The 14,837-nt window shown below is 44.7% G+C and overlaps 2 long non-coding RNA genes across 4 annotated transcripts; one reads left to right on the forward strand and one right to left on the reverse strand.

The window, feature by feature from the left end:
- The first annotated feature begins 176 nt into the window (after positions 1–176).
- Positions 177–1,505, forward strand: LOC135636959 (uncharacterized). 3 transcript variants are annotated; one of them, XR_010496107.1, is made up of 3 exons: positions 177–626; positions 721–834; positions 919–1,505. It is a non-coding gene; the product is annotated as an uncharacterized LOC135636959 (long non-coding RNA). The 3 variants fall into 3 exon arrangements; XR_010496106.1 differs by having other exon boundaries at positions 177–601; XR_010496103.1 differs by having other exon boundaries at positions 177–834.
- A 7,829-nt stretch (positions 1,506–9,334) lies between these two features.
- LOC135636965 (uncharacterized) lies at positions 9,335–11,910 on the reverse strand. Its single transcript, XR_010496113.1, has 2 exons — positions 9,973–11,910; positions 9,335–9,790 (listed from the first exon to the last, which is right to left on the reverse strand). It is a non-coding gene; the product is annotated as an uncharacterized LOC135636965 (long non-coding RNA).
- Positions 11,911–14,837: the final 2,927 nt, after the last annotated feature.

Genomic DNA, 14,837 nt, shown 5'->3' on the forward strand with positions numbered 1-14,837 from the left:
TTACCAGGCGTGGGATGATCATCGATAAAGATAAAATATATTTTAAAAAAAATTGATATGAAAAGTTTTAAACTTGCGATGGGCAAAATCAAAATTAGAGATTTTTTAATGAAAATTCATCTTTATTTCTTTAATACATACATGCTTCGGTCTCCTACATGGACATCAATATCAAAATTGTTATAGGAGGCGCGCCATCGGTGTAACTTCCCCCTTCCTCGTTGATGGCGGCGGCCCCCTTCCCTCACTCGCGATCTTCGTCGTAACAGAGCCGCGCTGCCACAGCTCCAACCGAAATCGCCGACGCAGCAGCGGCGTTGGTTCGGACATCGCCCTCTGACTTCTCCCACCCCTCACCTATTGTCGCTAGACCCTGAGATTTTGGCAGCGGTCCAAGCTTTTCTTCCTTTCCTCTATCTCTATCTCCGTCGACCTAGAATTTTTTTCTACTTAGTTACTTCACCTCCTCCATCTCCATCGACGTAGGAATTTTTTTCGCTGCCCTGGGTGGAATTGCAGGTCGCCAGCTGCATCATTCGTCCAATTTCTTGTCGCTGCCGCACCTCTTCTCGCCGCTCGTCAGGACCAATGGGAACAGGGCGTACGTCATCGATACTTTGGCCTTCGTACGCCGCACTTGTTATTTGATGTTGGCTGGCTTACGAGAAACATTGACGATAAGGGTTTCGAGTTGCGCTATAGGTGTTTGTGTTTATGTAGGTGAGGAGGTTGGAGGCGCAACAGGTGCCCTCCAAGGGGATGCTATCACGTCAGTCATCACGATAGTTTGGAGAATGTTGCCCAGTCCTAGTCTCGAAGCCGAAGATGCAGAAGGTTTGGGTTTTGACGGACGTAGATGTTTATTCAGCTGTCTTTGGTTCGAGTGTGCTGACATTGTTGTCTTGATGTTCTTGACAGAGCTGCGAGGTGTTGACGAGGTACGCCTTAGTTGCGTTGGTCTTGAGAGCTATGAAGAGAGGTGCCACAGAGGTGAGAAATTGGACGAAGTGTCACGAACGGTCGTCACGCACCCGTAACAACTCTCTTCAACGAACCATTCGTCGTTTGTGTTTACATGTACAGCTGTGTGGCAGCATGTTTTGGCTTGATTTTATGTCATTTTGTTTGTAAAAATGTAAGTTCGAATAAGTTGCAGCGCTATAGTGCGACCACTCATCGAATCAAGCAAAACAGCCCAAAACAGTTTCATTTTCTCGTGCCACGAGTTGCTTTCTGCAGCCCGTTGTTGCACGCGAAACGTCAGCCATCTTAGCACCCTGGAACCACCCGGGTGGCACCATGGTGTCACGGACAAACTTCTAAACAAGGTGTTCGATGTAATGCTTATACATGTCCGTGTCGTTTGGCATGTTCATGCCTTGTACAGCAGGTAGAGGGGCGGCCGAAGGCTTAATAGTCCCATGTTAGTTGGGTTGGTGGCCTCTTTTGGCTTGTAAATAAAGGTTGTGTCATGTGGATACGTTCGAGAGCTTTTCGGTCTGTAATGCACCATTTTACCCTTTGTTGTGCCACTGTTCAGAGCTTGTAAAGTCTGTTTGTAATTTGCATTGTCTATGAAGTGTTTTTCGGAGATGTTTGCTTGTGGATCCCGATTGAGGCTTTCTCTCTAGCCCGTTCTCTCTTTTGTTGGTCCTAAGGGACAATGGGAGTCTACGGGGAGGCTGACCTTTGCGGACGGACACGCAAGGGTGCCGCACGACTTAGGCAAAACCAGCTAAGTCCGTGTCATATGGTATCAGAGCGGGACAAGCACTCATAGAAACACTTGACATGCAAACGTGGGGGACCTAGCGGGGCTGCGTTGAGGGCAGTCAGCACACGCGCGACCGTTTGAGGGAAAACAGGCATGGAGATGTAGGGAAAAGAGTCGCTCAGAGGAGCGGGCATCTGACATTGGCATTCAGAGGAATGGCCAACCCTTCGCGCAAGAGGCACCACGAGAACAGGCAAGCTTGGAAGAATGCGGAGCGCACAAAGGTTGAGATGGCTGAGTTTGAGCTACGGCTCAACGTTGACAACTATACTTGATGGTGCTCAAGACAAGCGAGGCGCTTGGTAAAGGATGAGACCATGCAAGGTGGAATGAGTTGCTCAGCGACCGAAAGATATGTCTCTGTGGCACTCCTCTGAGTCCACCTCCATTCTGACTGATGCTTGATTTTGGGTAGCTAAGTCCCGCTGGACTCGTCGTCGCTTCCTCGCCCCTTTCGACCTCCTGCTTCAACACCTCTGTGTTCTCCAAGCAGTCTGTTTGGTCGATGGAAAGACAGACTGCAACTCCCATGCATGGCCTCTGCCATCGCATTAAAGGGTCTGCACCGATTCTGTTCTCCTTAGCTTCCTTGGTAGCAACGTTCGCTTACTCGACCTTGTCCTCTGACTTGTCGGGCTCCCTTAAGCGAATATGAGCTCTGGAGCAGTCCAACTCTCCAGCTGCTTCGATCATACCTCTGCATGATCAAGTCCCCCACATGGAACTCACTGGTACTTGCATTCGAACTTTTCCCTTAGTGGAACACAGCCCCCATATGCTGATGACCAAGGTTTTCATCCGATGCAAAATTCGATGCACGCCCGGAAGACCCGCCTCTGCGGTACCATGGCCTTCACTCCTTGAATTCATAGCCCTTCTTGCCATCGTGTTGTTCACCGAAGTGGAGCTTCCAGTAACTCCCGATCATACCTCCATATGATCCAGTCCCTCCCGGGACTCAGTCGTGTGTATCGCATTGCCACGAACTGTTCCACCACGATCCGCTGCACCATGTCGCCTCCTGGTGACATCTCCATTGCATTCTGATCCTTGTGGAATAAACTCGAATTATGAACCCTCCATGTGTGGCCTCTGCCAATACATCACAGGGTCTCTTCCACCTTCGATTTTGTTTGCTCCTTTGGCAATCGACCTTCATCCACCCACTCTTGGGTCATACCAAGATGAAGCACCGCTCTAGGACAGTCCGTCACCTAGTAGCTCCCGAAGTCCACCGACTTCACTGTAATTTGTGCACCATTGTCTGGGTCCTGGGCCTCTGCCCCTACCAGCACAATCTCCGCTGCGCACCGCTTCCTTCATGGCAACTTGAATGGCAACACTGTGGCATATTCTTCAAGAGTACCCGCCTCTGCGTCCTCTTGCCCCGTGCTAAGGCCTTCTGTACCCAACTTCGCCTCCGCAAATTGAGTCGCCTTAGTTCCTCCTTCAAATGTTTCTCCGAGATAAGGTGCATGTGTCCAGAAGCTCCCTTCATCTTTGGCACCATGCAAGATGAGTCCACTCCGTCAGAATGAAGGACTCATGGAACAACATGATCCCGCTCTTGCCTCTACAAGCGTTCATGTCCTTGACCTCTGTCTAAGGAAAGCACTGTGCCTCTGCTCCATGTTCCAACTTCTCTGCTGGCTCCCTTCATGCGGCTTGGGTACTTCGCCAAGTTACACCCAAGTTGCTCCGCTCCTAGTTTTTGCATTGAGTCGATAGTGGCCCTCGCGCCCACCATTCCACGGGTCAGCCCTCCCTTGAGTCCGATCTCTACATCGACTCCAAGTGTGCCTTCATTTAAGTTGCTTTAGGTCGCTCCCCCACTTGATCTCGCAATGCATCCACCAATGCATTCTCTCGAGCGAGATCATGCGACAACTCCTCGCTGCTTGCTCGGTCCATTGAGCTTCGTGGAGCTGTTGTTTGTGAGGTTCTCCTCCTCAACATGTGAAGTTCGTCTCACATGATTCTCCCTCTAGAGTGCCGAGACTTATCCCTCCTGGATAACTGTCCCGTTGGAGCAACATCTCTCTTCGTTTCGGAGACCACCATCCCCTTGGACTACTCCGATCTGCTGAACAAACTGTGCATTGTTCTGCTTCTTGCAAACGCACTTGCTAGATTGCGCCTCCATGTCAATACAGCCACCGCTGCACCCCTCCAGGCCTAGCAACATGCTGAACTCGTTGCACACTTCAGCCTCCTCCGGACGTATCCTTCGCATGCCGAAGAGAAAGTTTCAATGCTCCATGGCGCCGAGTCTCGACCGCCTTGGGATGGCCACGAACAATCCATCGTCCGCATACAAGCTCATGCATGAGTACCGAATTCTTCGAGTTAGCAATTCCCCTCACCTCTGTGAGCTTTGCACAACTCTTTCGGTCGCTGAGCAACTCATTCCACTTTGCATGGTCTCGTCCTTTGCCAAGCGCCTCGCTTGCCTTGAGCACCATCAAGTAAAGTTGTCAACGTTGAGCCGTAGCTCAAACTCAGCCATCTCAACCTTTGTGCGCTCCGCATTCTTCCAAGCTTGCCTGTTCTCGTGGTGCCTCTTGCGCGAAGGGTTGGCCATTCCTCTGAATGCCAATGTCAGATGCCCGCTCCTCTGAGCGACTCTTTTCCCTACATCTCCATGCCTGTTTTCCCTCAAACGGTCGCGCGTGTGCTGACTGCCCTCAACGCAGCCCCGCTAGGTCCCCCACGTTTGCATGTCAAGTGTTTCTATGAGTGCTTGTCCCGCTCTGATACCATATGACACGGACTTAGCTGGTTTTGCCTAAGTCGTGCGGTACCCTTGCGTGTCCGTCCGCAAAGGTCAGCCTCCCCGTAGACTCCCATTGTCCCTTAGGACCAACAAAAGAGAGAACGGGCTAGAGAGAACGCCTTAATCGGGATCCACAAGCAAACATCTCTGAAAAACACTTCATAGACAATGCAAATTACAAACAGACTTTACAAGCTCTGAACAGTTGCACAACAAAGGGGTAAAATAGTCCATTATAGATCAAAAATCTCTCACATGTGTCCACATGACACAACCTTTATTTACAAGCCTAAAGCGGCCACCAACCAAACTGAAATGGGACTATTAAGCCTTCGGTCGTCCCTCTACATGCTGTACAAAGCATGAACATACCAAAAGACACGGACATACATAAGCATTACATCAAACATCCTGTTTAGAAGTTTGTCCGTGACAATTCGCCCTCACACACTCATCGGGGGCTGTCGATAAGACCGGTGCGGGCGTGGAAGGGCCATCGATGTTGCCCGTCAGCCGATGCATGAAATCGCATGCAACTAGGGGAGGGGATGGGGGCGGCAAAGGTGTGGCTGGTTGCGGGTGGGAGGGCCATGATCAACAAAGATAAAAAAGCACCCCTTTTGAAAAAAGGGGCGGGACAAGGGTGAGATATGGGGGGCGGCCACACAAGCGGATGACAAGAAGTCGTGCCTGTCGCCGGTCGCCGGCCGCCCACGCTGATGCGGACCTACCACCCCAAGGCATCTGAGAAATGGGGAAGGAGAAACGTTAAGCGAAGAATCCATGAAACAACGACGAGGTCGATGGAGACGAAGGAGGAGGTCGGGGAAGAAAGGGTTGGGCTGCACTCGTTGGTGAGGGTTGCCGCCGCCGCTGCATTGGCATTGTCGATTGGCATGGCTCTGTTACGACGAACCGCCGACACATCGACGGCGAAAGGGCGAAGGAGCACTGATCGTGCACCGCAGCATGTTAGTAATAAATTGTAAGCGTTAGACGGTTCCAACATCACTTTCCTTGGCTTAAAACTATGGGACATTTTTCTTGTTTTTGGCATATGGCATTCTCTATTATCTTCGTCAATTTCATTTTCTCGTAGCACCAACTTGATAGGTGAGCTTCTTGGTAGCCTTGATCTTTTAAAACTACTGAGAGATTACACCTTCAGTTTCAAGATTATTTGTAGGCAGATTATTTGAAGATTAACCTAATTGAAAGGAGCAACAGTAAGGGGAAAGAAGAGCTCAAATGTGTAATGTGTGATTTGCCAAGAAACCTTGGTACAAATTATGGCGGAATGCCAGAGAGGAGCACCTTTCCTCGTTGTTGAATCCTCGAGATTGGACTAAGGTAAGTCTTTAAGTCGAGGGAAACGTCAACTCCACAAAAGGGGAGGGACTTGCTTATAATTTTTAGCCAACAAATCAACGTTAACAAACTCCAGTGCAATAATTCTCATGAGAAGCAATCGTTAAGAATTTTTTTACTGTAGATAAATTATCTGTTTAATTTACTATAATCTGTTCATATGGATCTTGTTCTTACACATGAATGTTATCTCATAGTTTTCAACTTAACCTATTCAAATATGACAGATAAGCATATTCTTTGGATAAAGTTAAAGTTGTTTTAAGATACTTTTCTTCATGACCAAAATATATATTAAAGAAATTAGTTACCTGTCGTAAAACACTTAATTTTAAAATTTCCTATGCATGAAGGGTTGTTTCATACACTAGCACTTAGTTTGGTGTTAGACAACTTTAGAAACGGATGATATTCACATAAGCTCTTTTGGAGTATTCTCTTAAATTTTATATATCTTAGATGCATCCTTGAGTAGTGAGTCTTTTGTTTTTAGTTTTGTATTCTTGTTTATTATCCTTAGGGTGGTGATCTTTCTATATCTCTTTGTGATTTTAAACTTGGAGGTGAGCTTTTGTGGAGGAAGGACCCAAAACTTCAGAAGTTTGCGAGACGATGCTCGTTAAAAGCTCCAACAAGCATCCACCCAATTCAAACAGCATGAGGCATTTGAGAGACTGGTGTAATAAGGATGGTATTTTCCTTCATTTGGAGGATCCGCAGGAATCAATAAGGATCAACACAACTCAACCAACCCCACACCAGAGTCAGAGTCATTGGTGAGTTGAAGCAGCATGGCGGATCAAACGATCGACTACTCAAAAACAGCAGCGGAGAGCAGCTAGGAGGCAAGAGGCGCATTATAGCTGGAGCAGAAGATTGAAGACTCAGCAAAGGCGAGGAGTTGTAGTGTCGGCAAAGGCTTCAACGAGGACGTCGAAGGAATAAGTGGGGGAGAATGTCACGGACAAACTTCTAAACAGGATGTTTGATGTAATGCTTATGTATGTTCGTGTCTTTTGGTATGTTCATGCTTTGTACGGTATGTAGAGGGACGACCGAAGGCTTAATAGTCTTATTTCAATTAGGTTGGTGGTCACTTTAGGCTTGTAAATAAAGGTTGTGTCATGTGGACACGTGTGAGAGATTTTCAGTCTGTAATGAATCATTTTACCCCTTTGTTGTGCAACTGTTCAGAGCTTGTAAAGTCTGTTTGTAATTTGCATTGTCTATGAAGTGTTTTTAAGAGATGTTTGCTTGTGGATCCCGATTGAGGCGTTCTCTCTAACTCGTTCTCTCTTTTGTTGATCCTAAGGGACATGAGAGGCTTCGGGGAGAGTGACCTTTGCGGACGGACACGCAAGGGTGCCGTACGACTTAGGCAAAACCAACTAAGTCCGTGACAGAACGACCAAGCAACAAGTATAGGTGGAAGCACGATTAGGATTACAAACTGTGACGGATATTCTTTAAAGTTATATGGGTAAAATAATTTTTTTTACTCGGGGTGCTCTATAAATAAATAAAAACCTGAAATTAAGTCGCTGCCATATGAGAACGTCACAACCCGTTTGCCGCTCTGCACGTGAAAGCCAAAGCCAAGTCGAAAGAAACGTGAAAGCAATATTTTGATAACAACGCAGTTTGAGTTTAAGGAAAGGAAACAGCAAAATCACCCAGAGTGCTATGTTTGTTATGAATCACAGACGCAAATGTGGCATAAAGACAAGCTGTGTACATATTAACAACGAAGTAGATGATGGTTGGACTTTTGCATCGTACCAAGATGGTGAGAAGTCCGAACAGTTTAACGAGAGTAAGAATGAGCATACATGAGAGGAAATAACGACGATGGCCACGAGGACTAAAAGAAATGCAAAAGGACACATGCATACCTTTTCAAGCTCCCGACTAAAAGAAGACCCTCCTCCGAATATAGACAATATATTTATTCGAACTCATTTGCTGCAGCAACGTTTGTAGCATAAATCGAAGTCCCATGAGATAGCATGTTTGTGATACTTTCCCATCAACAACACCTGCATAGGCAATACAGTGAGTGACCGACAAAGAGCTGCAAATCAACAAGCTGAAGTGATATAACACTCGAGAAACAATCAAGTAAATTTATCATTCCACTGTTGGGAGTATTGACACGCCGTAAAAACAAAAAAAAACCCATGCACTTGATCAAAATGTGCTCTAGAAATTTGTCACTGAGGAACTATTCCATTCAAATTAAACACATCACCACCATCAAGAAAAATACCTAATAAGTTTGTACGATATAAACTCTTTAACACACTACCCAGTACTAGCCTCAATGGTCAGCTATAGTTTTTGAGACTTCTCAGAATTAACAAATGCTAGTCAAACACATACACTTAAAAAGGTTTAGTTGGCATCATCTGAACCTAATCCTATGAATAATTTTACAACTGTGAAAAGTTTGAATACTTCAAAAGAACTCTGAAAAGGGAAAACTTACTATTCTTTGAAGAAAATCATTTTGCATTTTTTTTTTTTTGCTTCAAAAATCATCTCAAAAGCTACCATCAAAGTAAATAATCAGCTAGATTACTACCATCAAAGTTCATGGTCTCCATCAGACAACCAGATGGCTGTATGTCATCATTAAAACTAAGGCTACAACAAATAAAATCTTTAGACCTATAAAACTAATGCAGATATGGATTCGATTGAGACTTAAAAAGTGTGTTCTGCATAGAAAGGTTTCAAAAACTTGTGTGATTAATGGTGAACATGTTCTCTGGTGATTTAACTCAAAAGTAACCTGTCGGATCAACACATTAAGGAAATAATTTATTCCGAGACAAATATATTGCATGCCCAAGAAATCAATATCCAAAAGGGTGTACTTCGTTTTATTATAGAAGTGGACAAAAAACCATTTAAAAGGGATTATTGCGTTGAACCTTCTTAGGTCTTGTAGGAGCTTTGTCAACTGTGTTCACCCTTTTCTACTTAAATACACTCAGTTGAGGTTGTAAATACAAGGAATTAAAGAACTAGACAAGGCCCAGTTACTACTACCAAAGCAACACTGTTAGCTTCTTCTCCTTTTGAATATTGTATATTAATTATTATGATGTACTTTTAAAAGATTGTCCTACAATTCAAGCCATGTAACCTTGCACTACATCTGTATAAAGAAATCAATTGATTATAATCGGTTTGTATGATGTTTACATTGATTATGCAATGGATGAGCAGTTTTGGTAATCGAAACCAAGCTTAAGCAATCCATAATTATTTGGTGAAAAATAGGATGAGAGACACCATGCATCAAGAAAAATTTATACCTGAAATTATCAGCAAAAGAAGAAATATTATAAAAGTGAAATTTCTCTCGTAAAATTTCTGGCACTTGCTGATGCCAAACATCTCTCGGAGAAGAACCATAGAAACAATATATGCAGCAGTAAAGAGAAAGAGAACATGCAACAGTAAAAAGAAAGAAAAAATGCCATCCGATTGGGGATCAGGCAGAAAAGTTGTTCTTGATGAAACCACAATCGCCTCAACAAGAACAAAAGAACATTTGTGCCTGAAAATTATTACATGATTCACTACAAAAAACATAAGATTGAACAAAAATAAAGCAAAATCTTGAAGAATGAAGAGCAGAAACATTCAAATTGCACTTCTGTCAGCAGGACCGAGGTGCCAAATGGCATCAGGAAGGAAAGGAAGCAAACCAGGTATTCGCTTGCAAGTTTTGGCTTGCAAAAGTCACAAACATGAGCCATGTGAGTTCCCCCGTATAGACTCTCTAAAGAAATTGGAGAATTTGGTCCAATCAACATTGCAATAGCAGCATCACCCCCAGTTGGCCGAGCTGGCCCTTCAGCATAAACCTAGGGGAAAATTAGGTCTTGGTTAGACCAAACATCTTCATCAAAGAGAACATTCCTTTTTACAGTTGAACAACTAAGTCATAAGTAAAATTTGTATCTGCAAAATCCTCCATAAACAACGAACAATAATCAGAACAGAAACCATTGATTGAACAAGGATTTTAAACCAATTCTCAATTTACCTCATTTGAGTCACCATCTATAAGAAAGTTGACAAACTTCAGCTATGCGTTACAACCGTTTGGTACATGGTGCTTTTTTTTTTTGTTTGGGCAAAGAAAACAATGGTTTACATCAGAATGCGCAGAATTGCAAGACCAATGGCAAATTTCGAAACAAGAGTACCGATGCAATACTTTATAATATCGTATTTTGTTGCCTCCAACTGTGCCCTCAATTCGCTACGCATTTTCTCGATATCGACCCGAAACATTTCATTCTCGTTGTAACAGTGCAAAATGATGCTCCTGCAACCAATATGAAATAAGTTTCAAGAAGATAAATAAAATACTCTTATATGCGAACAGAATTTGAAAAGGGTGCCCGATAAAAATTGCCGACTAACCAGTTGATTGGCCTCACAAAGCATTGTTGTGGGACAGTTTAAAGAAACAAAAAAATTGGTTGTTAATAAACATATCATAAGAAAGACAGCAACTTAAAACCAAACTAGCTTCATACTAACTATGATAACATGTATACAACTAAAAGGCTACAGAAGACCTTTAACGAATGATTTTGGTCCAATAGATTGACACCCAAGCTTGTCATAAGAAATAGTAAAAAAACTGTTTTTTTTTTTTTTTTTTGCTAGTTCTAGATCAGGAATGATAATTATTTAACAATTTCTAATGTACAAGTACCTTTACATAATCTGCTGATTTCACCCCATGAACTTCAACAAGGGTAGAGCTAAAATATTTTATTTATTTATTTATTTTTAAGGGAAATGGGGGTACTATGCTAAGCCAAACACATATAACAGTTTCCTGTTGCCTATTTATGATTTTGAATGGAATAAATCTATGATTTCTTACTTACACTTTGGTGCACAGAGAATTTCACACTCAACAATATAAATTTTCATAAGTGCTTCGATCTAAAAGCAATTGTAATATGCACCAAAAGACTACAAACACATAACATTAGCAATTATTCTTATACTACTGAAATCATTAGGAGCAATTAAGGAGACTTTTGATAGGTCCTAGTTTGACCAGTGACATTGCTTTCAGCAGACAACAATGGGGAAAATATTAATACAGTTGACCCCCAATCATAAAGATATTGTTCTGTTGCTTTTGTTGCTGTTGTAGCACTTTTCTTCCACATATATAATTAAGATTACTGAAATGGGGAAACAGTGAAAACACCTATCAAGTAGTTTTCTTTAATTCAAAATAGTTGCTAGAGAGATAAGTGAGAGGGATGAACCGTGAACCAGAAAGAAAGACCGTCTCTCAGTAGTTTTAAAAGGTCAAAGCTACTAAGAAGTGCACCTACCAAGCAGGTGCTATGAGAAAATGTGAAATTTTTTAATTGACTAAGATAATAGAGAATGCCATATGCCAAAAAGAAGAAAGATGACTGCAAATGGTCAAATTTCTAAGCCAAGTAAAATGATGTTGGAAGAATCTAACCCTTATAATTTATTACAAACATGATTCGGTGCATGATCCCTGTTGCTTCCCCCTTTCCTCGTTGATGTCGATAATTTGTCATAACAGAGCCACGCCAACCGACATCGCCAACACAACAGTGGCGTTCGGACATCACCTCTTGACTTGTCCCACCCTCACCAATGGGTGCAGCTCAACCCTTTCTTCCCCGTCCTCCCCCTCCTTCATCTCTAGATTCTTTGTTATTGCTTCCACCTTTCATTTCCCCTCTCCCATTTCTCCGATTCAGATGTCTACCGAGGCCAACACTTGCAGGTGGAGAGGCGTTGCCCTGAGGTGGCACTGCAAGTCGCCAGCCACATCAGCAGGGGCGGTCGGTGACAGGCACAATTTCTTGTCATCCACTTGTGCGGCCGCCCTTCTGTCATGGGCTTAGCTAGAATTGCATAAGTCGTGATGCACCCTTGCGGCCAAGACGCGAACTTAGCTTGGATTGTCTAAGTCGCGAAGCGGCCTTGCGTTATGTGTCCACAAGAGTCAGCCAAGTTGCAACCTCACTCAGGTCCCGAAGGACCAGTAAAAGAGAAAGTTGATTAGTTCAAAGAACGAGCAACAGACAAGTCTCGAAGTCTCACGAAAGGGGAAGCTTTACAAGCAATTCAGTGAGCACCTTGCGTGCATAATAGAAAAGAGGGAGAGGAGGAAAACAAGGACTTTAGAAGGTTGAACGAACAGCTGCAAGTCTACAAACAGCTGCTCACCGAGTGTCGAGCGCGACAACAAGTTCCCGTCAAGGTAACGTGCGAACTTGCGAAAGATTGTTCAACGTCCGACACTATACCGAAGCCTCATCCCCCATGGTGTCACCCAAGTGGTTCCAGGGTGCTAAGATGGCTGACATTTCGCGTGCAGCAGCGGGCTGCAGAAAATAGCCAGTGGCATACGAAAACGGAGCTGTTTTGGGCTGTTTTGCTCGGTGAGCGGTCGTACTGTAACGCTGCAACTTGTTCGAACTTACATTTTTACAAGCAAAATGACATAAAACCAAGCCAAAACATGCTGCAACGCAGCTGTACATGTAAACACAAACGCTGAACGGTTCGTTGAATAGAGTTGTTGCGGGTGCGCGATGACCGTTCGTGACATTCTCCCCCACTCAAACTGTCGACGCCCTCGTCGATGCTTGTTGGTAGTTGATGATTGCTTCTTTATGTCGTATGACATCTTCGGGCTCCCAGCTAGCTTCAGTTTGGGGAAGCTTTTGCCACTTCACCAAGTACTCGGTCTGCTCAGATCCAATGGGTAGCTTTATTTTGCGGTCCGCTAAAATGGTTTCAACTCGCTTCTCGTAGGAGGCTCTGGTGGGGGGTAGCCAAGTTGGAACACTTCGGGAAGCATCTTGCAGATCCGAGTGGTAGGCTTTCAAGTTGCTGGCGTGAAGAACATTGTAAATTTTGAACCACGCCGGCAGCTGCAACTTGTAGGAGACGTTACCCACCCTGCTGATAATTGGGAAGGACCCTTGCACCAATCCTTTGTGTACTTTGTTCCTAAAGAATTGGAGTGATGTTGGCTGGAGCTTGACCAACACCAAATCATCGACCTTGAACTTTTGCGGTCGCATTCTCAAGTCTGCCCACTTCTTCATTCTTTTTGTCGCCTTCTCCAAGTAAGCCCGCGCAATATCTGCATTTAAGTGCCACTCCTTTGCGAAGTGGTAGGCTGACGGACTACTCCCAGTATACCCGATTACCATGGTGTGAGGAGTTGACGGTTGTTGCCCTGTAATGATCTTGAATGGGATCTTGTTGGACGCAGAGCTCCGCTGCAAGTTGTAGGAGAATTGGGCAATGTCCAACAACTTCACCCAATCTTATTGGTTGGCACTCACGTAGTGCCGAAGATATTGCTCTAAGAGCGAGTTTATCCTTTCTGTCTGGCCATCCGTCTATGGGTGGAGGGTTGTGGAGAAGTATAACTTCGACCCCAACAATTTGAATAGCTCGGTCCAGAATCATCCCAGGAACCGAGCGTCTCGATCACTGATAATATTGTGCGGGACTCCCCAATACTTCACCACATCTTTCATCATCCGCTTGGTCGCCTCCTCTGTTGAACAGTGTAGGGGAGCAGCAATGAAAGTTGCATACTTTGAAAATCGATCGACCACCACGAGTATCGATCTGAGTCTCCCTACTACTGGCAAGCTTGATATGAAATCTAAGGAAATGCTCTCTCACGGCCTTCTGGTATGGGCAACGGCTCCAAAAGTCCCATCGGCTTCCGCTACTCCACCTTGTCTTGTTGGCAAGTGAGGCACGTTCGAACATATTCCTCCACATCAGCCTCCATCTTCGGCCAGTAGAAGGCCCTCTCCACGAGAGCCAAGGTTCCGTGAATGCCTGGGTGTCCCGCCCAAAGGGAATCGTGACACTCTCTTAAGAGTTCACGCCTTAGATTGTCCACTCAAGGAACATAAACCATATTCTCTTTGGTGTAAACGAGTCCCTCCTGGACCCAAAACCGTCGTGTATTGCCTTCTTTAATGAGCTGCATCAGGGTTACTGCCTGGAGATCACTGTATAGACCATCCCTGATCCTAGAAAGGAAGTTGGAGTATAACTGACTTGCTTGGCCTTTGCCCTCTAATTGTACGGCATTCACACGCTCCACTTTCCGACTCAATGCATCGGCCACGACATTTGCCTTTCCGGGTTTGTACTCCATTGTCATATCAAACTCAACTAGGAAGTCCTACCATCGTGCTTGCTTTGGGGAGAGTTTCTTTTGAGTTTGGAAATAGCTCAAAGCGATGTTATCTATCCTTAGCACAAATCGCGATCCAATAAGGTAGTGTTGCCAAACTCGTAGATAGTGGATCACCGCTGTCATCTCCTTCTCGTGCACCGGATACCGTCGCTCGGTCTCATTGAGTTTGCGGCTCTCGTAGGCCATTGGATGACCCTCCTGCATGAGTACTCCCCCAAGAACGAAGTCGGAAGCATTTGTATGGACTTCGAAGGGCTCCCCATAGTCCGGCAATTTGAGCACTGATTCTTCCAACACAGCAGCCTTCAGATCTTGGAATGCAATTTCACATTTATCAGACCACCTACAAGGCTGCTCCTTCAGCAATTTTGTTAGTGGAGTTGCACGCTTCGAATACCCCGCTCTGAAGCATCGATAGTAGTTGATGAAACCAAGGAAGGATCTCAACTCTGGCACCTTCTTTGGGGTTCGCCATTCCGCAACCGCTTGCACCTTCGATTTGTCCATCTAAATGGAGCCATCACCAATTCGATACCCCAAGAATGAGATCTCCGTTTGAGCAAAGTAGCATTTCTCCCTTTTCACGAACAAAGTGTTCTCCCTAAGAACCTTGAAAATTGTCCGAAGGTGCTTGACATGCTCCTCGAGCTTTTGACTGT

The sequence above is a fragment of the Musa acuminata genome, chromosome BXJ1-3 (genome assembly GCF_036884655.1).
Source record: "Musa acuminata AAA Group cultivar baxijiao chromosome BXJ1-3, Cavendish_Baxijiao_AAA, whole genome shotgun sequence".
Taxonomy (NCBI): domain Eukaryota; kingdom Viridiplantae; phylum Streptophyta; class Magnoliopsida; order Zingiberales; family Musaceae; genus Musa; species Musa acuminata.